The following is a 26,458-nucleotide window of genomic DNA, read 5'->3' as shown; positions in this document are numbered from 1 at the left end:
ATGGGGATTACAATTCAAGATGAGATTTGGGTGGGGATACAAAGCCTAACCATATCATTCTGCCCCTGGCCCTTCCCAGGTATCATGTCCCTCTCACATTTCAAAACCAATCATGCCTTCTCAACAGTCCCCCAAATTCTTAATTCATTCCAGCTTTAACCCAAAAGCCCAAGTTCAAAGTCTCATCTGAGACAAGGCAAGTCCCATCCACCTACAAGCTGGTAAAACCAAAAGCAAATTAGTTACTTCCTAGAAACAACTGAAATACAAGCATTATAAATACAATTGTTCTAAATGGGAGAAATTGGCCAAAATGAAGTGGCTACAGGCCCCATGCAAGTCTGAAATCCAGCAGGGCAGTCAAATCTTAAAGCTACAAAATGATCTCCTTTGACTCCATGTCTTATATCAAGGTCCTGCTGATGCAGAGGTGGGTTCCTATGGTCTTTGGCAGCTCTGCCCCTGTGGCTTTGCAGGGTACAGTACCCCTCCTGGCTGCTTTCATGGGCTGGCATTGAGTGTCTGTGGCTTTTCCAAGCCCATGGTGAAAGCTGTTGGTGAATATACCATTCTGGGGTCTGGAGGACGGTCTCCCACTTCTCACAGCTCCACTAGGCAGTGCCCTAGTGGGGACTCTGTATGGGGACTCCAATCCCACATTTCCCTTCCACATTGCCCTAGCAGAGGTTCTCAATGAGGGCTACCCTCTGCAGTAAACTTCTGTCAGGACATCCAGGCGATTCCATACATCCTCTGAAACCGAGGCAGTGGTTTCCAAACCTCAATTCTTGACTTCTGTACACCTGCAGGACCAACACCATGTGGAAGCCACCAAGGCTTCGAGCTTGCACTCTCTGAAGCAATGGCCTGAGCCGTACATTGGCCTCTTTTAGCCATGGCTGGGATGCAGGGCACCAAGTCCTGAGACTATACAAAGCAGCAAGGCCCTAGACCTGGCCCACAAAACCATTTTTGCCTTCTAGACCTTTGGCCTGTGATGGGAGGGACTGCCATGAAGATCTCTGACATGCTCTGGAGACATTTTCCCCACGGTCTTGGTGATTAACATTTGGCTCCTTGTTACTTATGCAAATTTCTGCATCTGGCTTGAATTTCTCCTCAGAAAGTGAGTTTTTTCTATCGCATTGTCAGGCTGCAAATTTTCCAAACTTTTATGTTCTGCTTCCCTTTTAAACGTAAGTTACAATCCCAACTCATCTCCTTGTGAAGGCATACATCTGAATGCTTTTAAGAGCACCCAAGTCACCTCTTGAACACTTTTCTACTTAGAAATTTATCCTGCCAAATACCCTAAATCACCTCTCTCAAGTTCAAAGTTCCATAGATCTCTAGGGCAGGGGCAAAATGCCACTAGTCTCTTTGCCAAAGCACACCAAGAGTGACCTTTGCTCCAGTTCCCTACAAGTTCCTCACCTCCACCTGAGACCACTTCAGCTTGGACTTCTTTGTCCATATTACTATCAGCATTCTGGTCAAAACCATTCAACAAGTCTCTAGGAAGTTCCAAACTTTCCCACATCTTCCTGTCTTCTTCTGAGCCCTCCAAACTGTTCCAACCTCTTCATGTTACCCAGTTCCAAAGTTGCTTACACATTTTCGGGTAACCTTATAGCAGTGTCCCACTACCTCAGTACCAATTTACTGTATTAGTCCACGTTCATCATGCTATAAAGAACTGCCTGAGACTAGGTCATTTAGCCTAGGAAAGAAGAAAGTTGTTTAACTGACTCACAGTTCAGCATGGCTGGTGAGGCCTCAGGAAACTTACAATCATGGCAGAAGGTGAAGGGGAAGCGAGGCACCTTCCTCACAAGGCGGCAGGAAGAAGTGCCGAGCAAAGGGAGGGAGAGCCCCTTATAAAACCATCAGATCTCGTGAGAACTCATTCATTATTGTGAGAACAACATGGGGGAAACTGCCCTCATGATTCAATTACCTCCACCTGGTCTCACCTTTGACATGTGGGGATTATGGGGATTACAATTCAAGATGACATTTGGGCAGGGACACAAAGCCTAACCATATCACAAATGAACAGCATTTGCAATCACACATTAAACTAAGCATTACTACTGAAGAAAAATACTTCAACACATTCGTAATTGTGGTGCTTTAAAATGATTTTTAAAGACTGGTATCAACACTGGGAATTTCACACTGGCCAAAGAGAGAATTCTGGTTAAAGGACCGTTTAGGACCAGCTCAATGATGCCAACTGGGAGTCACTGACTCTACTGATTTGTTTAGGGCTGCATTTCATGGTCCAATATGATAGTTACATACCACATGTATCTACTGAGCACTTGAAATGTGGCTAGTTTAAACTGAAGTGTGCTATGAGTATAAAACACATATGGGGATTTGAGGACCTGACACAAAAAAATACAATGTAATAAATCTCAATAACTTTTATATTGACTACACATTAAAATGATACACTGCAGATTTATTAGATTAAATAAAATATATTATAATTACTGTTTCACCTGTTTCTCTTCACTTAATTAATGTGGCTATTAAAAAATTTTAAATTAAATATCTCTGTTCAACAGAATTGTTCCAGGGCTTCAGTGAGACACCAATACATTTAATCACTCTGTAGGTTAACGATTTGACACCATTTTACACCAATATCTTTTAAATGTTGGCCTAAAATTTATTGAGAAAAAAGGCTTAATTCTGCCTAGATGTAGAATAGAATAAGAAGATCCCTCACGACAGCACTTGACTGTTATCTCTTGTCTAAAGAACTCAGTTCTGCTCCCAAATTTGAATACTTCACCCAGTAAAACAAAAGATCTGTAAGTAACTCAACCTGCCCTCCTTAGAAAAAAGAGAATATCTCTTTAAGGGACAGGGGAGCACAGCCCTGGAATGCCTTATGTCTAATCCCAATAACAGACAGTAGAGAAATTTTAGGAAATACAGTTTCCTCGGTTGTGAATATTTTCAGTGGTTTCAATGCCTCTTAGAGATTAGCGCACTGGGAAACTGCCCAGCTGGCTGGCCCCTAAATCCTGTTCTGGAACTGGCTTTGCTTTCAGTTTTCAAATATACAGGAGTAACTCTAAAAACTACACTTATAAACTCATGACTGTGTAGACTTGTATCACATCTCTGTGCTCAACCCAACTCCTCTCTTTCCCAACCCTTCAACATCCATTTAACTAATACTTACTAAGCACCCACTCTATGCTAGTACTTTTCTATAAACTGCATACACAGCGTGTACAAGACAAGGCTTTTCTTTACCAAACTCTGACCCCTTTGAGGAAACACTGACTTAGTTATGCATGTTTTATATGTTTTTTTCTTGGTTTGACCACCTAATTTAGAAAAATTCTTTATCTGTCTCCATCACATTATCCTGTTTTTTAGAGAGCCAGTGGCATTGCTGAGAAGAAAAAAATGAGATTCATGGCAATTAGGCCAGTACCCTGTAAACAAAAGAAAATGCCAGAAATATCCACAGGCATTATAATATAGGTATAATAGTTTGAACAAAATATTAAGGTATTTTAGACTCAATATAAAATGAAAACACCTATCCGTAAATAAAATTACCAATGCCAAATGCCTCAAAATCAAAATGTTTTTCCTTCTTGGCCAGCTCCTATAGCTGACCTTATTGATGAAGGGACTTACTACGTTAGGCAAATGACTTTCATCGATATGGTAGTTTTAAAGTCATCTCGTGTTAAAATGACAACACCATATCTAACACATTCTTTTTTCTTTTACTTTTGCTGAGAGGGAAGGGGGAAATAGAACCTCAATACAAGCAAGGTACAAGTTGAGCATTCCAAGTCTGAAAGTCTGAAATGCTTCAGAATCAAGACTCCGTTGACACAATACTCAAGAGAAATGCTCATTGGAGCATTTCACATTTCAGATTTTTGGATTTGGGATGCTCAACCGGGTTAGGGTAAACATATGCAAATATTCCAGAATCTGAAAAAATCCAAAATCCAAAACACTTCTGGTTCCAAGCATTTCAGATAAGGGCTATTCAACCTGTAAAATATGATTTGGTATCACTATGCTTGGGCAAAGATGAGTAAAATGAAGAAACATTTTAACAAAATAACAAGCTAGATATGCTTTAAACAACTGAATTTCATTTTGATTGTGCTTTCTATTGTCACTAGCAAGTTTGGAATATATAGTATATATTAACATTAAAAGTCAGGTATGCTTGTGTGGAATCTATTAACTTGAGAGAAAATTACTCAAATTGAAGAAATAGCTGCTTAAAATGGATTTAGAAATACATTTTACTGAACAAAGCAAGCTAGAAAATTAGGCTACTTTATCAGGATTAGAAAGTGCTATGAATTTTAAACACAAAGCTTTTAAAAACAATGCAGAACGTATTTGAGATTATCAAACCTCAATGTCATCGTAAATCTTTTTTTTCAACAGTCGATGATAAGTGGGTAGAGTTTCTTTTTACAGTGACCTGTCTTTCATAAAAGAAGTTGTGTTAATTTTTCTGTGGGGACTTTTATCTCCAGGTGATTATTTCACTGTACCTGGAGACTTCTGTGCTTCCCATTAGCAGATCCATAGACGGGTGAACTTTGAAACAGCCCTGAATGGGAAGCATTGACTATAGGGAGCCCTGGGGTTGGCCATCTAGGTGACTGCAGTCTCCACTTACTAACCACTTATAAAGACAATGCAGCCTCTCTCCTTCTGTTCATAAGCAATTTTCACGTTAAAATTCTGTCTCTATTTTTCAACTAGTCATGCCTTCATTTTTAGCTTTATTCCTTTTCACTTGGCGACCACCAGAGACTCTGATTCCTCAACAAAAGCAGTATATGCTCGCAAAGGAGAAAGCAACAGAACCCAGAAAACCTCATCTATCGGTAAGGGTACAAGCAGAAAAGGTCACCATCAAATTTTGCCAGATCATGCTTTGTATCACTGGGATATCAGAATCATTCACAAATTCCTGAAGACACATGAGGCAAGGAGAATGCAAGGAAAAAGTTGTGAAGGGGGCAGGAAGAATGGTCCTGACCTAGACTCTGAAGAAGTCATGCATTAATATTGAACATGCGCGCAACCTGGATCCACTCTGCATATCAACTAGAACTCATCTAGGATCTCCCTGGATGCCACACACTTGTTTTCAGGGCAATGTCTTGCCCATGAATATATATGCTCACATGCTGTATTTCCCTCACAGCAGAAGGGCTTGGCTCCCTTTATTAAAACTCTTAAATAGAAATAACACACAACCATACGGTAATCGTGTATATTTCAGACAAAGAGGTTATACTGCACACTTAATACAGAGGTTTCATCTGTCTCTCACAGAACTTCCTATTACAAAACTAATAGGTCTGATTTAAAAGTCATTTGTTTTTAGATTTCTGCCCAGCAGAAAATAGAATATAAATAATTTCTTAACACGTATACTGCCAAAGTTAGGGTTTTTACCTACTTGCCTTTTAAACGTGCATTTTAAATTTTTGATACATATTTAATGTTTTTAATACTTCCTGTATAATTGCTTTGAGTGTGGCGTTTATTTCCTCCCCTTAAAGTACACGTTAGAGTCTTCTATGTCATAGATATAATTTCTCCCGTGTATTTCAGGAAAGTTATTAAATGTCAAAATCCAAAAGGAATGCATGGATAACTTAAAAATATAAAACCTTAGTGAGAAAAAAATTCAGCTCTTAAATTTATTACCAAAATGGAAAATGAGATTCATAATGATAGCCTACAAAGTAAAAAGGCATTTGGGAAACTGGGTTAGAGGCAGTTAACAGTGTCGACTTATGCTGGAGATCTATTTATTTGGTTATTTGTCACAGATATCATAAATTTACTCGAGAAGAGGTTGTCTGGGTTGACTTGGCCCAATTTTTTATATTTAATCCATGGAAACTGTAAGATGATGAAAAATTTAAAGTACAAAGATCTAAAAAGTGTTGTAATATAGGATGAACAGTGAGACTGGTTTGATCGTGACATTTTCATCACAAAACCTGCTAAAAGAATAAAACCCTAGGATTTCCACTCTCCAGGGTCTAAATTTAATCCAATATTCCATTGTTCTCTTCTGCTAGTCGCCCGAAAGCATCTTAGATTCTAGTTCATTCTGACTGACAACCATATACAACAGTAAGAGGAGGAGGAGGAACAGAATAGGTTTCCCTTCTGAAAACTGCTAAGTACTTGGCTTCACCTTAAAACTTCCCTCATTTGATCTTCATAATACTCCTCTTACCAATAAGAAAAAAAAGGCTTCATAGAGACTGAGGAACACATTGTGTCATGAATCCATGTTTTTCTAACTCAAAGTCCAAGCTTTTAACTGCTACGCACTTCTGCCCCTACATCAGATCAGCTATTGTTTTGCAGTTTCTACCTTATCAAGTTTGTAGTATTCTATGTCCTTTCTTTGCCAGTCAAAATCCTACCTAATCCTGTTAAACTGTTTCCTTCAATATTAAATGGCACTGTCATTGCTTTCTTCCCATTCTGAATATAAACATGATGACTGGAGCTGTGGCAGCCATCTTATAACCACGAGAGAAACGCAAGAGAGGCCCCAATCCTGACACTCATGATGAGCCAACAGCGGTGACTGGCTACACCTCGGAGTTCCTTCTTACACAAGAAGAAACAATTTAAGCCACCATTATCATGTTCCATGCTATCTGTGGCCACACTCAGTCCTAGCACAGACCCTGGACTGTTTACTTTCACTCTGCTAACCTGGGCATCCAAAGATATCCTACATTAGTTTACCAGGGGGTTCACCCAGACTCTGCAACCAGGGGCACAAGTAATCCTTCCCTCACACACTCTGCTCTGTGCAGCTGAGACCCCTAAGACACCACCAGCTATGCCTATGCAGGTAATTCCCCACCTCATCTACACTGGCAAATCAGACAGGAGTCAGAGTCCAACTGAATAAAATGCGGAAGGAAAGGACCAAGGGAGGAGAGATTTGAGAAAGCTATTAGGAAATATTAGGAAAAGCTAAAGGTGAGAAGCCACAGAGTAGTAGGATTCCTGTTGGAGAAATAACCATCTGAGACACTAGTGAATGAAGCATCTGTACACCAGTGTGTCTTCATGTTGCTGAAAAAACCGAGAAAAAGAAACCATGTTTTCTGGCCTGTTGCAGTGGCTCACTCCTGTAATCTCAGCACTTTGGAAGGCCAAGGCGGGCAGAAAACCTGAGGCCACGAGTTCAAGACCAGCCTGGCCAACATGGCGAAACTCTGTCTCTACTAAAAATACAAAAATTAGCCCGGCACATAGTGGCACACACCTGTAATCTCAGCTACTGGGGAGGCTGAGGCATGAGAATTGCTTGAACACAGTAGGCTGAGGTTGCAGCAAGCTAAGATTGTGCCACACTGCACTCCAGCCTGGGTGACAGAATGAGACTGTCACAAAACAAAACAAACAAAAACCTGCGTTATCAATATACAGAAAATATAAGGAGCTTCAGCAATAGTAGAAAATGAAGGAAGAAACTAAGGTACAAGTCTTAAAAAGCTAACTGAAGAAGACACTGGGCCTGAATGAACTGAGAAATTTTTCTATGTGCCTGCCCCTCACTCCCCACCCTAATGAACTACACACTCTTTGAGAGCTATGCCTGCCTCACTAACCATCATTATATTGACCATACAGCTAGCACAGTGCCCTGTGGATAGTAGAAACTTAATAAATACTTACAAAATCTACATGAATTCTGTATTAGACCAGCTTTAATAAAGAATAATGTCTATCGGCAGGGCGCAGTGGCTCACGCTTGCAATCCCAACACTAGGGGAGGCTGAGGCAGGTGGACTCCTTGAAGCCAGGAGTTCGAGACCAGCCCGGCCAACTAAAAATACAAAAGCTAGCCTGGCACAGTAGTGCATGCCTGTAATCCCAGCTACTCAGGAGGCTGAGGCGCAAGAATCACTTGAACCCCAGAGGCGGAGGCTACAGTAAGCCGAGATCGCGCCACTGCACTCTAGCCTGGGCAACAGGGTGAGACCTTGTCTCAAAAAAAATAATAATGAAATAAAAAATAAAAAATAAAAAATGTCTACAATGAACATAACCAAATTTTACAATGACTCTATGGCTGCAATTGCCTACTTGTATAAACGAACAGGTTTTTATTTAAAGATTTTCTCTAATACACTTATCCAGCACTTGCCATGGGCCAGGTACTGTTCTAAGAGCTTGATACATAACCTGACAAATATTTTAAAAATGAAGCAGTTACATGACACTTCAGGCTCCTACTGAGAAAGCTGTGGAAGTACACACGGAGAAGACATATTTTCAAGGCTAAAGCAATCAAGAAGGAATTTCCAGAATTTCTTGATAGTAATACAGGCTTACATTTCCTAACTCTTAGGAACTTTCCTTAACTATTCCATCCCATCAGAAATATCTGTGAATAACCACCATGTTTTAGGCTGTGTGCTCAGCATTGATAAATAAGTCTCTGTCTCTGACTGGACACTACTCCTTTACGAGAAACAGGCAGACACACATGCTGACAGACATGTCCAAAATGCTGGAGAGGAGGGGGCTGGCTAGGAGGTAGGATCAGGATGTGGTGACAGGTTAGGAATTCATGTCAGGTACGACATGTGGAAATGAATGAGGTTTCTGTCTCCAGATGGCAGGCCTGGAGGGGCCAAGTGTGGAGAGAGGGTAGTTTAGTTTCAGCACACTCTAAATGAAAGCCTCTCACTAACTAATTGGTAATGTTTGGGCTTTATTTTCTTGACTTTAGTCCCAGACAGTCATTTAACTGCATAAGTTTGTATTACATTTTTCTGCTTTTTTTCTTTTTCCAGCTCTTTATTTAGTCAGAGCATTAATACAAAAAAGTCTCAACTGGCAACCCAATTTTCAGCCTAAAGAGAAACTTCCTCTTTTCTTGGTTTCTGGATTTGGGTTGGACAAATGTCCTGACTTCTTTTCGTTGGGTGAAAGAGGGGAGAGGGTGAGGAAGGGATTGTCACCGACGGTCTCAGCTCATTGGATTTTGTTTTTATTGAATATTTTCACAAAGTCCACATCTAGTTCTCATCATCTATTAGCTGGTTTTCCACAAGTAAGGCCACACATTTGCTGAACATGTTACATCCTTTAAATAGACTTAAGTTTTAATAGGCTTAAATGAACGTGTGAGGACCAGAATTTCAGACAATGGCCGCAGGAATGGGGAGGGGGTGGTGTTTAAAGAGACTGCAAGGAAGGTTTTCTAAAATTGGACCACTTATACCTGCATGCTTATGCTCTTACAGTTATGTGTTCATAGTAATCTTGTCTGCTTAAAAATTTATATTCCCACAGAGCATAATCTTCTGTGTCTACAGGACTTAACAGAACCTAATAACTACTCACTTGCTCTATTCTTTGGTTCAATATTAATAATGATACACAAGAAAAACTCTGCCATACTTAAAATGAGTTTGGTATGATGAACTTATCCAAAAATATACAAGCTTTTCTTTTTGTAAACTTGCAGGGTCTTTTCTCAATGCACGTGTACTGTGAATGGCTTGCAGGGGTATATTCACGCAGTATTCCCCAAACTTGTACGACCAAGAGATGTTTTTGTCAAAGAAGTTTTGATTGAGATATTGTTTAACGGAACACAACTCAGACATCAGTTTTAGCAGAAAATAGTTCCAAACATAAAAGCTTTCTTCATTTACTCGGTTGAAGCAAGATGGTCTTCAGAATAAGCTTTTTAATTTTTTTTTTTCTCTGTTACCCATGCTAGAGACCAGTGGTGCAATCACAGCTCAGTGCAGCCTCGAACTCCTTTTCTGGACTCCAGTAATCCTCCCATCTCAGTCTCCTAAGTAGCTAGGACTGTAGGTGCGCCTCAACGTGCCCTGTTAATTTTTAAATTTATTTTTTATAGCGACGGAGTCTTCCTACATTGCCCAGGCTGGTCTCAAACTCCTGGCCTCAAGTGATCCTCCCACCTCAGCCTCCCCAAAGCACTGGGATTACAGGCATGAGCCACTGTGCTTGGCCCCTTTTCAAGTCTGACAGTAACTTTTCTAGTATTCCAAATCATTCCAGGGCACGTCTGCTGAGTTCATTATGATGACTAGTTCTGAGGTAGACCGCATGAAATGAAAGAGAAGTTAATCTTTTAAACTTTTCAACTGCCTTTTAGTAAAATTTAATTTGAACTCTATAGGGCATAAAACCAAATCCTCAGTTGCTCTGTTTCTTCTTTATCTAGTTATTCACAGACTCTAACTCTTAAAATAGGTTCACAAATCCCATTAAATTATCAAAAGTTTTCTAACTCCTTGCACTAAGAAACACATATATGCAGATGACCTTTATAAATCAATGGTTTCTAACCTTGATTTTGGAAACTCCCAAGGTATCTCCTAGTTTATAGTAGGATTTTCTTCAATTCTTTAAAAAATTTAATAAACATAATCCACCTCCGTTTTTGAAAAAAGAATGTAACAAAGAACCAAAGCCCCATTAAGTCATTTGTTGTCATTGCACAAAGGATACATGTGCAAACCCCCTCTTGTTTCTTAAGAGAGCATACAATTTAATAAGCTAATGTGATTACTATTAAACACTGAGAAAGGTGGTTAGTCCTTTTCTTTCTTATTCTGTCAGAAAATACTGGGAAGCCTCTTTTCCTTATTAGCTTTAATTTTTTTCGATGCACTAAGAAAAATTAAGAATTGTGGCATTTAAAAGTCATTTTTTATTAAGGATTCCAGAAAGCATGAGGCTTCTAGATTTATAAATCAAAGACTGGTGGGAGAACAAGACTGTTAGGGAGGAGTTGGGTTTTTCTTTTCTTTTCTGCAGTTGTTCCTTTTGCTTTATGTAGGATCTCTGGGGGAATGATATGTGCTTTTAATTTTTTCTCTGCATCTATTTATATTTTGAATATCTGGCTGCACATTCAGATTCAAATTATCTGCATATATGAAATTGCTATTTGACTACAAAGATAAACCAATTATATTTTCTACCTCTAATTATTAAATTGAGCAGTTTAGTAATGCCATTCTCCAACCTAGAAATAGACAGATTCCAAAAGTTTGTAAATTCACAGCTGGCTAGAAATCAGAATGTACTTTTCCAGATTTCATGTGGTAGTAAGTCCCAGCCAGCCCAGAAAAGCATGTTTTACTCCTACTGCACCTAATGAATAGCCCTACCAACCCCTTCTAAGCATTCTGCACAATGATATTTTAGGAAACAGGAAGGCCCGGATGCACGTGACTGGCTAGCTCTACAACCCAGAACACCTCTCTCATCTTCCAGGTTGGGGATGGACTTCCTCAGAGCTTTAAATTACTAATGGAGTTTAAATTTGGATAAGGAATCTCAAGATGGTGATGCAAAGAGGGTTTCTGGGGGAAAGGGGCAATGAGGAGTTACGGAAGCTAGGAGCTTCTCGGGCACAACTAACTAGGAATACTTCTCACTCATGAGCCAGAAATTGACACTCTCACTTCCTGGCACTCCCCCGACAAGTGCAGACTCACCTGTTTTTCTTACATCAACCTTGCGGTCTACTTCCCTGTCCACTGCTCCCAGCAGTTGTTTTTAGTTGGCATCTAGCCTACAGTAGTAGCCTTCTCTAACCCTAACCTCTAACCCTAACTCTAACCCTCACAGCTTCTCTCTTACCTAAAACAAGCACTCAGCCCTTAGGCACACAAGCAAAATGAGCCAGAAAAGATTCTCCCTGAACTCCAGCTTTGCTTTCCTCATTTTGAACTCATTTGTGGTGGACCGAACTGGAGCCCCCAAAATTCATATGTGGAAGTGCTAACCCCTAGCATGTAAGAATGTGACCTTATTTGGAACCCGGGTGCTTGCAGATAGAATTAGTCAATATGAGGTCGCCATGGAGTAGGGTGGGCTCCTACTGCAACATGATTAGCGTCCTTATAAAAAGAACACCAGGTGAAGAGACAGACACAACATGAAGAACACCATAGGATCACAAGGTCAGAGACTGGGGTGAGGCGTCTACAAGCCAAGAAACACCAAAGATAGTCAACAATCCCCCAGAAGTAAGGGGAGAGCCACAGAACAGATTCTTCCTCATAGCCCTCAGAAGGAACTAACCCCGCCCACACCTTATCTCAGACTTCTAACCTCCAGAACTCAGATAACTTTCTGTAGTTTAAGGCACCCAGTTTGTGGTGATAAGGGGTGGGAGCATAAGGAGTGGGTCTTAAATATTTCAAAGACTACAGTGAGGTCATTTATATATCAGAATGAATCCAAAATCAACTCTCCAGGGTATTTCAGCACAAAGCTGAGGCCGGGAAGGAGATTCAAAAAAAGAGATGACACGAGGAAGGAGGACATAGCCAAGAAACTGGCACTGGGTCTAGGAGAACAACATTTGTAGGGGAAGAGAAGAGAACAGCACTACTACCCTAAGACAAAGTGGAGGTTCAGGAGAGATAAAGAGTCCTAGGTAGCAACTAGCTAAGGAAATAAGAGAAGAGGATGTACAGCATGGGACTCTAATTAGTAATGCTGTATTATGTACTCAGAATTTGCTGAGAGGATTTGTGTGGTTCTTACCACACATACACAAAAAAAAGGTAATGTGAGGAGATGGGTACGTGACTATAGTAATTATTTCACAATGTCTATCAAAATATCACATTGTATGTTGCAAATATATACAATTTTAATAAATAAAAATTAAAATTAAAAAAAAGAAAGGAGAGAAAAAGGAAAAACCCTGGAGGGCAGCAGTGGGGAGCGAGGGTATTGTTAATTTCTCTGCCACAGTTCTTGCTAGTTCCTGGTAACAGATGAGAGCCACATTTAACTAACAGTTATATACATTGGGTCCTATGTGGTATTTCTTTCTACATTTGTAATTTCTCTAGCAAACAATTTAGAGTTTAGAATAACCTTGACTTCAGAGTTAAGAATAACCTTGCTGTTACAAAGTGCCTGGTAATCATTATCCTAACTTTACTTGATTAGGCAAAGAAAGCAATATTTTGTCTGAAAAGTCCACATTGGGGTTTGTTTCCTTTCTAAGCTCCCAAAGCATCTGACTTCTCAACAAAGTCTCCAGCAAAATGCTGCTTCCTCTAGCGTGCCCGCCGCTTCTGACTCAGGGAAGCAGGAGACAGAGCATTCGGTCTTAGTATTCTCCTAACTCATGACCTTGCCTTCCTGGGAAAATTTCTCCTCTGATACCATTTATTCTTGTCCTTCCTCAGTTGCAATTTTATTCCAACTATTCTACTAAGCCTGTTACTAATATCTAATGGATATAAATTCAGGCAGATCCTCCAGAAATTGGTGGTGTCTGGCCACCCTAGAAACTGACCACCTTGCAGAGCATCAAACACATCACACGGACCTAAGACCATGGCTCCACAAAAGCCTGTATAATACTCTCTGTCACTGAGCACGAATCTCTTGCTGGTCTCTGTGTGAGTTGTTCTTTTCTCTGAGTCAATTGTCTTGAATAAAACACCAAACTTTTCCACTCTAGCTCTGAAGGAACAACCAAAGAAAACAGCCAGTGGAAAGGGGTGGTTTTAGCTGAAAAGTATATTCAATTATAAAGAAGTACCTGATCACCTCATGGGAGTCTGAATTTTTTTTATTTCTTCTAAAAAAAAAATGGGATAAATGTGCAGAACGTGCAGGTTTGTTACATAGGTATACGTGTGCCATGGTGGTTTGCTGCACCTACTAACCCATCCTCTAAGAGGAGCCTGAATTTCAGCAGGAAGCAATAGAGTATTAGTTCTGCCTGGGTATGCGTTTATGGACAGAAAATGAAAACGATACATGTACTTGAAAAATAATTTCGGCAGAAAAATGTATTTAATAACCACTCAATTTAGACAATACTGACTGTATAGAAAATGTCTCAGAGCAGTTTTAAGAATTTTTATTTTATATTTTTGAATGGCATATTGAATACTGTAAAATAAGAATGCAGGAAAAAAATCTGCTTTTTAATGATCTAAGTTATCTACTCTACAATCCTAGTAAAAAAAAAAAAAAAACTCAACATCTGATGAATGTGACTACAGGTATCATTACAGACTCTGAGGTAACATACACGCTTTTTCTTTTTATTAAAAAATAAACAGGAATATTTTAATTATTCACTAGAATGTTAATATCAAGCCAGTGTGATAGCAGCTAACATTCTACAAACAGCCTTTGCTGGCTTTGTGTGACATGGATGATCTAAATTCTTTCCAATTTCATTGACTATTCAGTGCCTCCTCTGTTGTCCCTGCCCAATTTAGCAGCTGTGTAACATAGGAAACTTACTTTCAATGCCCCGGTTGGTGATAAATTTTTTACAAAAAGCATACTATAACATTCATTCTTAGGTCACTCGTAAAGCAAAGCATCATCCTGATAATTCAAGTGAAAGCATGAATTTCCTTTTCCTTCTGAATCACTAAAACAAATGTATTAGTTTTCCATTTTGATTTACATGTTTTATCTTGCTAATGTTTTCTAAACCAAAAAATAGCCTTTCTTTCCACCTTCATAGCCTTCATCAGATTTCCTTAAAAACATTAGTATTTTTTTCCTTGTTGCAAGAACAGAAAAGTAGAGGAAAAGCAGTTAGACTACGCTATGTTCTGCAATAAACCAATAATAGAATGAATGGGTGCAGGTCTTATAAATGGAAACAGAGACGCTGGTTCCTGGGCTGGGAAAAAGACTTCGTCCTCCTAAATTCCCTGTCCTGACAAAGGGCACCATTAGGAGTTGGGTCTGCCCTCCCCTTCCTGCTCAGCATGCAATCACTCACCAAGCACTATCAATTTTGCCCCCCGATATGTCCCACAGGCATCTACTTTGCTCCATATCCACTGCGTTGCATCTCAGTTCAGCAGTTCGTAATGGTCAGCTGAAGTGTTACTGCAGCTTCCTAATGGCCTTCCTGTCTCCAACCTAAACACATTGCCTAAAGGTTATGTCCCTAAAATGAAAATCCAATCACTGCTCTGCTTCTACAAAGCGTCTGGATTGAGGGTGTCAAAATAATCTTTGTCATCCAGTGTCTGACATACAGCAACCTTCCAATAAATTCTAACAACTGAATGAATAAATGGATGAATGAGTTACTCAAGTATTCATTTCTCAGGCTAAAAACTTCCTGTACCCCCAAAAAGGAAACTTCAGTTCTTTAGCATGGCCTTAAACTCTAAGCTATTTACTAGCTTTATCCCCACCTCTCCTGCCACTTTCCATTTACTCTCCAGCCCAACCAGACCAGCTTTCTCACCATGACATGTTTTTTCACCTCTCTGTATAAAAGAGTCAGTGACTCTCAGCCCGAAATGCCTTTCTCTGTATCTGCACCTAACAACTCCTATACAAATGCCACTTGCTTTGTGAATTCTTCTATGACTCCTCCAGAGAAGGTAAGCTGTGTTCCTGCAGTGCTTGGAAAACATGTCCCCACATGGCGTGCTTTCCCAAAATGATAAATAATAAACCCTATTTTTCACTTCTTCACCACACTAAGAGATAATGTCACTTTTTTAAGGCCAGGAACTTATGCTTACTTTACTCTCTCCATTATCTCTTCTAATCCTCCTCCAAAGCCTAGAGTAGTGTCTGATAAACATTATGCCTTCATCAAATACTTGGATGAACCCATTCGAGGGAAAGAAATATCCCCAGGTACTAATGGCAGAGAACCCTAGCCCTTCTGTTCTTGACTGGCCTCCTCCTCTCTCCCATAGTGCCTCAGTCTTCCCTCCAGCCCTCACCATCCCTCCATCCCTCATTTCCTCCCATTCCCCGACACAGTTTGGAATTGGGGAACTCCCTATTCAAATCCTAAATCTAATATGTTGAAGATGAAAGGAGGAGAAATCTTGATAGCACTATCAAAACAGTACAAGAATTTAAAATGTCCTGAGAGACCTAAATTAAAAATATAAATTCTTGCTCTTAGAAAAACACTGTACATGCATTGGTTAGGACCTATAGTGCAACTGACACAGGGCTACATTTCAGTTATTCTGTATGCTAATCTTGGAGCTGGCCTAGAGACCAAACAACAAGATACAATCTTGTTTCTTTGCGGATTTAAGTTCAGCGGTCCAAATAAGCACACTGCCATGAAAATAACTACTAGAACAATTGGTTTGTTAACTGTGGACTGCCTATGCTAAAGGTGCTTCCTACCTCAGAATTTGAAGTTCTTTAAAGTAATCTCTGAACTACAAATGTGAGTTGAAAGACTTCCTGTGTTAGGTGGCTGTGGTGGCTCACACCTGTAATCCCAGTACTTTGGGAAGCTGAGGCGGGCGGATCACCTGAGATCAGAAGTTCGAGACCGGCCTGGCCAACAGGAAGAAACCCCATCTCTATTAAAAATAGAAAATTAGACGGGTGAGGTGGCGCATGCCTGTAATCCCAGCTACTCGGGAGGCTGAGGCAGGAGAATCACTTGAACCCAGAAGGCGGAGGTTGCTGTGAGCCGAGATCGGGCCATTCACTCCAGCCTGGGTGACAGAGCTAGACTCTGTCAATCAATCAATCAATCAATCAATCAATCAATAAAATTCCTGTGTTAACATCAGGAAAGTTAGATCCTAGATCAGAGGTTCTCATTCCTGCCCACACAGCAGACGCACCTGGAGAAATTTTAAAATGCATGTTTTTCAAAGTATGAATTTCCTTGGCTCCGTTCATGACCACTGAAATCAGAATCTCTGGTAGGAAGATCATTGCAACAGTTCATTAAAGAAGCTTGTCAGGAAACTCTAATGTGCAGCCCAGGTTGAGAACCTTGTTCTAGACTCTGTTTTGACTTTAGTTATTTGTCCTCAGGCAAATTTCTTATGAATTTGACCTTTCTGGATCTTGGTTTACTCACCTGCAAAATGAGAGGTTTGAGGTTAATGAAGCTTCTTTGTACTTTATAATTTGTATAGTTCTCTAAGCATTTACAATTTCTCTGAGTTAACTTTCAAATGTTTATTTGTTCTCTTTCTCTTGGCTTATATCTGACAATGTACAAATAATGGGGAAAAGGCAATGAATTTGTAAACATCTTTTAGTGATTTTTGATAAAAGGGGTGACAGGCAAAAGTTCAATTTGAAAAGTATGTTCTCCACATAATTTACTAGCTGCTGGGCAGACTAAACGTTACATATACAATGAATGGATTTTATGGATTTTTTCAAGAGCCACGTTAAAATTTAAAAAAAGAAGAGAAAAATGTTCCATGCTATATTTCCCTGTCTTTAGATACGTAGTTTCCTCATTCTAACAATGACTTTTTTGCATATGCTTCCATTAAAGTCATGACTGCAGAATAAGCTGATGATTTCAAGAACGCTCCCAACTCAAGTATTTTTACCGAACAGCTTGCTGAGCAATTTAACACACAGGGCCCCTCATTTCTTTATTCTAGTGATGGCAATATAACCTTTGTCTTGCTTCAACCAATTTTTTCCTGTTAACATATCTTTCCAAATTTAAAGAAAAATCATTTTTTTCATTCATTTGGCTTATAAAGTAATGCTAGAAGCCTGCAAATATTTTTTCTAAAAAGCAAATAAAGAAATATTCACCCATGCAGAGGAAAAGAGAACACAAGAGAATCGCCTGCTCCATTTTACAATATTATGGTACATTGTGTAGTCTTGTGTCAGTATTTATTATCAGTCATTTAGTTTATGATAGAGAATAACTTTTGATTACTGATGCTTGTAGTATTACTCACTCTGTCTTGGACTGTTTGAAGATCTGTATTTTTATTACAAAGTCCAATAAAAATAAAGTGAAAAACCCATAGGTCCCAAAACTGATTCCTGGCTTGTGCTATATGTCACTCCTTTCCAATCTAAAAAGTATTTCCTTCTACTGTTACTATCTGTCTCTTGCTCATAAGCAAATTTATCTCCTAATGCCTCATTCTTTATTTTAGCCATTAATCTCCCATTGAGAACCTTACCAAATGCTTTTTGCAGATAAAAATATTTAATATCTACTAGATTTCCCCTATTCACAAAACCATCCAACATTGCTGAGAGGGAAAAATCAATCTTTTGTACCTGAATTCAAGTTTGCTGGGTTTGAGTCAAAATATTTTTCTCTAACTTCTTCAGGTCTTCTTAACAGAAAATAATAAGACCACAGAGCAAGAATCCTATTTCTCCTTGCTTTGAATTGCATCCCCCAAAAAGAAATGTCAAAATCTCACCCCCCAATACCTCAGGAAGAGACCTTATTTGGCAAGAGGTCCACTGATGATGTCATTAGTTAAGATAAGGTCATACTGAGTAAGGTGGGCCATTACATTACTGGTTTCCTTATAAGAAGAGGAGAAGAGACACAGACAGAGACACACAGAGGGAAGACAGCCATCTAGTGACAGAGGCAGAGACTGGAGTGATCCATCTAAAGCCAAGGTATGTCAAGCATTGCTGGCAAACACCAGAAGCCACAATAAGCAAGAATGGCTTGCCTGCAGGTTTCAGAGGGAGCATAAGCCTGCTGACACTCTGACTGCGAGCTTCTGGCCTCCATAACCATAGAAATACATTTCTGTTGCTTAAGGCCATCTAGTTTGTGGTACTCTGTTACAGCGAGCCTAGGAAACTAATACACTCCTCTTTTCCCATGTTTTCTATATTTTGGGGCCCTGCATATACTGGATTGTAATCTACTCTTAAATTACACACACACACACACACACACACACATGTTCTGTGTGTGTAACATGTTCTGTGTGTGTGTGTGTACATATAAAATAATTTTCTCTTCTGCACAGAATCACATAAACTCTGAAAGAGAAGGCATCTCTAATGTTTGCTGAGTCTTAGTGTAGCTCCATCAGGCTCATTCAGCCTATGCCTCGAACATCTACCTCCTGATGTGGCCCCACTCAATTTCCAGGTGATTCAGACACTGACGAAATTCTTCCTATAATAACTAGCTCAAAAGCCATCTTCCCACAATGTCTAAAAGTTGGTCCTAGTCCTACTACTTTGAGTTAACAGAGAAAAATCTTCCTTTATCAGGAAAATCTTCCAAGTATTTGAACACAATATTACAACCCCAAAGATTTTCCTCTTACTAATTAGATGTCCACTTTCTTTCCAACCACTCTTCATGCGAAGGGTTCAATTTATCTCATCCTGTGCTGTGACTTCCCTCTAAATATTCTGATACCACTTCCATTCTCCCATACCCCTCCCATCCTCCCTACTCTGTTCCTTCATTTTCAGACTGTCTTCAGCTTTGACATCTCTCCTACTCCTCCAATAGGTGGAAAAGAGAAAGATCTGCTTTTCTTGTCACCCCCTAGCTGTTCTCTCAGCACCCTAGGTAAGAGAATCTGGGAAAGGAAAAAGGACAGAACTCAAGTGGCAGCTGTATCACAACCCTGGTTAATTTTCTAAGTGCATCACTACAGGGACATCAACAGAGTAGGTAAACACAAAAAACAGTGGAAGCTGCCTGAGAAGAGGTATTTTAGCTCTGGGCACCCTACCTTTTCTTTTCAACAAGGAGTTACTGTGGGCCGATCATGGGCAGGTGGCCCTGGGCTTGCTGTCATTTTTTTTTTTTTATACTGATTTCATGTTCACCAACCCCTATAAATTTCTGCAAACACCTTGCCTCTCTATAGAAACACCTTACCATTATGTCTTCCTTCTCTTGCCCTCAACAGAGAAGTAAAGTGCAACATACAATCTCATTCAGGGCCTCTAGAAATACATCTGTGCCTCCGAAAGTTAAGCACAGCTTGTAAATACTATCTGTTATACAGACCAATTGCAGGATAGAGAGCAGGACTGCACATTAATAAAAGCATGGAGTTTAGAGTCAAAAGTTCTTCAGGAAATTCTGCCACTTACTCAGTGTGTGGCCTTGGTCTAGTCACTTAACATCTGAGCTTCAGGTTTTCATCTACTAAAAGATGATAATAAGATACCTCTCCTTCCTCCCTCCCTCTTGGGATTACTGCAGAAAGAATTTATAAACTACCAATTTCACATGATTCATTACTCTTTTTTCATTTATTCATTCAATAAATATCCATAATCAAGCATCTACCTGGTACAATATACTGAGGGATCCATTAAAGGATTCCAATTCCCACCATTTTAAGAATTTTCTAACAGATCAGTAACTATGTGGCACAGATATTAAGGAATAAATAACCAAGAGTTAAAATGTTAGGAATTACAGATAAAGGAATAACAGAATCTCAGACATGTGAACACAGGTCTAGCCTCTATGTCACGTGCCACAATTTCACTTAGAAAATAAAATCCCTTAATGTTTAATGGGAAAATACAGCTTTATTTAAAAATTGGTTTTTATATAAGTTGATTACAAATATATCTATTGATGTCCCTGTATATATATGCGTGATATCTGAATCTATCAGGAAGCATGTCCCAGGCACTTACTATGTACCAGCCTTTGCACCTGTGAATTTTTCTAGGCAAATTAGGTCTGCAGGAAGTAGTTCTGTGATTTTGGAATATGTTGGGCTATGGTTTTCACAATTTCATACAGTAAAATTTTACAGACTAGTATAAATGCCACATAAAAAACTAAGCTTACAAACTTTTTCTTTTCTCTTTCTCCTTTTCTTTCTTCACAGAAGGCCAATCATGAAGAAACAAAGAAAACATTTTATGTTTAAATGCATGTCATACACTCAATCTTTTGTTTAGAAGGATATGCATGTACCAAAATACACCATCAGTAGTTCCTGCATTGCTGGGAAGCCAGAAAACATGATAACTTCTTTCCTCTGCAGAGCTCTGTGTTTTCCACTCAACAACGGATAGCGAGGGGCCAGGTGGGGATAAACTATAATATTTTTGCTTGGGGACCTGAATTTAAATCTATTCCATGGATGAGATAGCAAGTTAATTAGTTTTCACCCTATAAGTAGTCTAATTTCCAGGGCTAGTTTCAGGAACTGTAAATAAATTTACACTTTAAATCTTTTATCTCTTAACCCAATACAAACTATGGTCTTAATGCTTTCCCCAGTGATGACTTTCAGTTGTAGCCTACTTTTTCATAAATTAAATGCTTTTTCCTATGAAAGACAAGACCTTACTTTAAAAAAAAAAAAAAAAAAAAGGCCACAACACCACAGGAGTCTAGATGTGCCATCCGGATCAATACTCCTTGAGTATACAAAGACTTGCAGCCTAAGATGAGGGACTCCATGTGACTTGTGACAATCTTTAGAAAAATAAATTGACATTGTCATTTACTCTACTCTTCGATGCATATTTAAATTTTCAAAAATATATTTTTTTAAATCTTAGATATTAATTTGCTATTAATCACTGCATTTTTTTTTAGTGTTTTGGTTTCATTCAGTCATGGCAAGTTTTCCACTACTTTTCCCCTTTATTTTATTTTTTAACAGCTTCCCCTATATTCTCTTATTTCTCTGCTTCCTCTCATTGTTTCTGTATTACTTTGATCTTATTGGGTTGAATTTTGAATGTTCCCTCCCCTGGATTCTACCTTTTTCATGTTTCATTTTCTACACGTTGCAAAATTCCAGCCAAGTTCAAAACTCATTTTGTATTCCTTCAAGGTCTGCTTTTCTCAAGCCCCATATTTTTGTGTTAGTACTCTTCCCACAGATCTTCATCAGCAATTCAAACCTGATGACATTATGATTGCATCTTTAGTGCTTTTCTACTCCAACCTTATTTATCATGCCTGCATTATTTCCAAAGATAAGGTCTAGAATAACTTCAGAGCGGAGCTTGTTAGCTGTTGCGTGTGTGCGAACAGTCCACCGCTACTGAAAGATAAAGCCACTTTTCTATATTCTGGCATTATTCTTAATGTGTGCATTTGCTGGGCTGAAATCCCTTAGCAGTAGATTGACCTGCTTTAGACTTCTCTTTTCTGTAAGCATGTTTCCCTATCTTATTTCCTATCATCTTGTTCTTGGATTGTTCAATGAAAAAAAGTATGGCTCTCTTTTTTCTTCTCTGATTATACTCCCTTCAAATTGTTTGCTCCTACTTTAGTTCCTCCTGTATTTGTACTTCCCTCATCACATTTCCACTAATGTACATGGAAGATCAATTTTTCTTCAACCCCAAAACCAAAGCAAAAAGTTCTCCCTGGTTCTTCCTTGCCTCCAGATCCATCTCCACATTCTTACAGATCATTAATATCCTTGTAATACCTTACACTGCTTTAGAAATACAATATCCTTGTTAAAATATAAACTATCTCTCTTTTTGTTCAACTAAAATAAAAGTTTCTCTCTAAAATAACATGTTCAAACTCTACAAGATTTTGGCACATCTGGAAAGAGGCATCTAAAATTTTCAAATTTCTCTTTGCCTCTTTTCACTTTTCCTTACCTCTTTTTTCTCTCTTTCACTCATTCATTGGTGTATATGGAAATATATTATTAGGCTCTACTACATGTCAGGCTTGATAATAATTGCAGAGGAATAAAGTTAAGGAAGGTGCAGTCCTTAGCCTCAGGGAAGATCATGGTTTTGGGGAAAAAAAAAAAATCTAACAGGTAAAACAATTGATGCTGATACTGTATTACAAATGCTACTGGTATTTACAATTGTCCTAAGAGTATAACAGCATGATCAATTAATTCTGCCTTTGCATGATCAATAGAAGGTTTGACAGAGTACAGAAATTTGATTTAAATCTTTTAAAATGGCCAAGGAGTGGGGACAAAGCTGTAACAGAGAGAGGAACTGGTAAAACAAAGACAGAAGTACCTGGAATGTTTCCAAACATCAACAATGACCATATAGAACAACAGCAAAAAGATCTTTCTGACTAATATTCTAATGATATCATATAAGAGTTCCTACTTCATAGGGTTGCTGTGAAGATTAAATGTAAATGTGCATAGATCCTCGAAACACTGTCCAACTCACAGTATATGCTCAAAAAACTTTAGCTATGATGACGTTGTTGTATTATAGATTAGATTATATATTTTTCATCTATTTAAAATGCTTTTATTTGTTTCTGGTTCCTGCCTTGGTTCTGGATAATTATAGCTGCTGATTAAGTGACTGCCAGTTAAAACATTTTTATTTAGATACATGCCTGAAGAGCTGATGTTGCTGCTATGGCGTCCAAAATAAAAAACTTAAAAGAACTGTTACATAGACATGACTGAAAAAGAAACTATCAACAGAGTAAACAGACAACCTACAGAACGGGAGAACATTTTTACAAAGTATGCATCCAACAAAGGTCTAACTTCCAGCATCTCTAAGGAACTTAAACAAATTTACAAGAAAAAGCAAACAACCCCATTAAAAAGTGGGCAAAGGATATGAATGGGCACTTTTCAAAAGAAGACATACATGTGGCCGACAATTATGAAAAACAGTTCAACATCACTGATTATTAGAGAAATGCAAATCAAAACCACAATGAGATACTATCTCACACCAGTGAGAATGGTTACAATCAAGAAGTCAAAAAATAACAAATGCTGGCGAGGTTGTGGAGAAAAAGGACCTATTTTACACTGTTGGTGGGAGTGTAAACTAGTTCAGCCATTGTGGAAAACAATATGGCAATTCCTCAAAGACCTAAAGACCATTCGACCCAGGAATTCCATTACTGTGAATATACCCAAAAGGATATAAATCATTCTATCGTAAAGACACATGTATGCATATGTTCACTGCAGCACTATTCACAATAACAAAGACATGGAATCAATCTAAATGCCTATCAATGACAGATTCGATAAAGAAAATGTGGTGCATGTATGTACCATGGACCACTATCCAGCCATAAAAAAAGGAATGAGATCATATCCTTTGCAGGGACATGGATGGAGCTGGAGGCCATTATCCTTAGCAAACTGACACAGAAACAGAAAACCAAATACCAAATGCTCTCACTTGCAAGTGGGAGCTAAATGATGAGAACACATGGACACATCAAGGAGAATAACAGACACTGGGGCCTTTCAGAGTGTGGAGGGTGGAAGGAGGGAGAGGATCAGAAAAAAACAACGAATGGACACTAGGATTAACATCTGGGTAATGAAATAATCTGTACAACAAACTCCCATGACACAAGTTTACCTATATAACAAACCTGTACTTGTACCCCTGAACTTAAAAGTTAAAAATAAAATAAAAAAATAAACATGGAAAGTAGTGTACCATAAACATATAATTAACTGGACCGCATCTAATTGTGATTCTCAATTAATCATTCTTTTTATACCTTTCTTTTTGAATACAGAGGCAAGTGTTAGCAAAGTAAGTACAAATATAAGATTCATTGAACAATTCTGCTAATATAGTAAGCTTTGGGATCCGGACAGAAAGAAATCCAGCTCAATGTCATTTGTCTCCCCTACAGCTACACCACATGGTTTTGAAAGGTTATGCTCTAAATAATGCCTTGTAAGAGTATAGAAAAAAAAAGATTTCATTATGCTTCCTTTCTTATTGACACAGGATGGAGAAGGAAGGTATACTATTGTTTTTCAATAACTTGCAAAGTACTTCATTTACAGTTTATGAAGCATTCACATACCTTGCTGCATTTGAATTGATAACCAGATTAATTTATTTGTTCAAGGTCACAAAATATGCAAGATAGAACAAGAGTTCTGGTTTTCTTACTGACTGTGTTCCTTCCTCTAAAACATTTTGAAAGATTTCTAAACAAGATTAAACCAATAATCCTTACAGTTTAGACTACTAACATTTAGTTGACCAAAGCTGGTTAACAGAATTTTATTTACAATGATGTATAATACATAACATAGTTAGGTAATCGCTACCTGGTCTCTCTTCAAAGAATTTCTTTTTGGCCATAATCTAAATGGCTACAAAAATATAAAATAAATTACGAATGTAATGACAAACCATTTCCCTTTGAGATTCTGATTCTAAATTAATGGGAAAACAAAAACAGAGAAGAATAACAGACATAACAGAATGTCACCAGACTTGCCCTCCTGCTATAAATAACAATAAAACTCAGGCCCTAAAAAATTAAAAGCTCAAAATACAGACCCTTGAAATAACCCAGCTGTACAAATTAGCACATAAGGCTTTAAATCAGCTATTACAAATATACTTAAGTACTTAAAGAAAAATATGATCTCAACCAGTGAAAAAGTGGGGACATGTCAGTAGAGAAATAAAAATTATAAAAAAGAATCAAATGGAAATTCTAAACTAAAAATGTACAGCAGGATACATTTCACTGGATGGGCTTAAAAGCTGATCTGAAATAGAAAACAAGGATCAAACTGATGGCAGCAGTGGCCTGTCTGAAGTAGTCACCGTGGGGACGCCAGCTGCAGCAGGGTCAGCATGGCTGGGGCTGCGCACTCCGTGAAGCTGGTGAGGGCTGGGAACAGGTTGGAGCCCTACCCTCCACCATGTTGGTAGGGCAGGAGTCCCATGCTCCCAGGGACAGCTGCAGTCACCCAGCCACATCTCCAGACCCAGGAATCCCTGTGCTCTTAGAAGCCTGGCAAGCCCTCTATCCCTGCAGGCTCAGAAGTACCTGGTCCCACTCCTTGGCCTCTCCCTGCTCCTGGCACCTGCTCCAGTGTGGAGCAAAGTTGTGGCTGAGCCTGGGTGCTGCCGCAACCTGGCTGAGTGTGCAGCGTTCAGAGCAGCGCTGACACGCCAGCCTCCCACCACCTTGGTCCCCCTTCGGACTTTGGGTGACAACAAGCATAGGAGAAAGGTCAAGGGGCTGATGGAAGCTTGGTGGGGGCCTGCAGGCGCCCCTCAGTGTGAACAGCCTGGGTGCCATGGACGACATGGTGATGGTGGCAGGAGGCAGACAGGTTTCTAGGCAGGAAAGGATGGGTCCCTGGTGAAGCCCCACCTTCAAGGCAGGGATGGCCTGAAGCCTGGGAGCCAGGCTGCCAGGTCTGGGTGAAGGTCACAGCCTGGAGTGAGAACTTCATTGATGACCATTCAGGCAATCCATCGGATGGCGCTTTTTCCAGGCCCATCCATGGCTGCCCATGGACCAATTAGCATGCACTTCCTTCATTCTGAGCACATAAAAACCTCAGAGTCAGTCAGACTCACAGACACTCACAGGGACGATCTGACTCCAAAAAGGAGCTACCCACTACAGGTTTCCTCTCCCCTGAGAGCTGGACACTTGTTGGGACGACCTGTCTGCAGAAAGGAGCTACTCGCTTTGGGTCTCCTGAGAGCTGTTCTGTTGCTTAATGAAGCTCCTCTGTGCCTTGCTCACCCTCCAGTTGTCCACGTACTTTATTCTTCCTGGACACAGGACAAGAACTCAGGACCCACCAAATGGCAGGACTGAAAGAACTGTAACACAAACAGGCCTGAAACACGTCCCCAACTCACCACATTGCAGGTAATGGGAAGGAAGAAGGAGCGGCAGCCCTTCTGGGAGCCCAGACCTCAGGGG

The 26,458-nt window shown here is 39.4% G+C and overlaps 1 protein-coding gene across 4 annotated transcripts in view; it reads right to left on the bottom strand.

The window, feature by feature from the left end:
- DERA (deoxyribose-phosphate aldolase (putative)) overlaps positions 1-26,458 on the bottom strand; it is a 144,239-nt gene that overhangs the window by 33,789 nt on the left and 83,992 nt on the right. The window lies entirely within an intron of this gene.

Source organism: Colobus angolensis, unplaced genomic scaffold, assembly GCF_000951035.1.
Source record: "Colobus angolensis palliatus isolate OR3802 unplaced genomic scaffold, Cang.pa_1.0 Scaffold11, whole genome shotgun sequence".
Taxonomy (NCBI): domain Eukaryota; kingdom Metazoa; phylum Chordata; class Mammalia; order Primates; family Cercopithecidae; genus Colobus; species Colobus angolensis.
The sequence above is the reverse complement of the archived record's forward strand: the minus strand, read 5'-3'. Positions and strand labels throughout refer to the sequence as shown.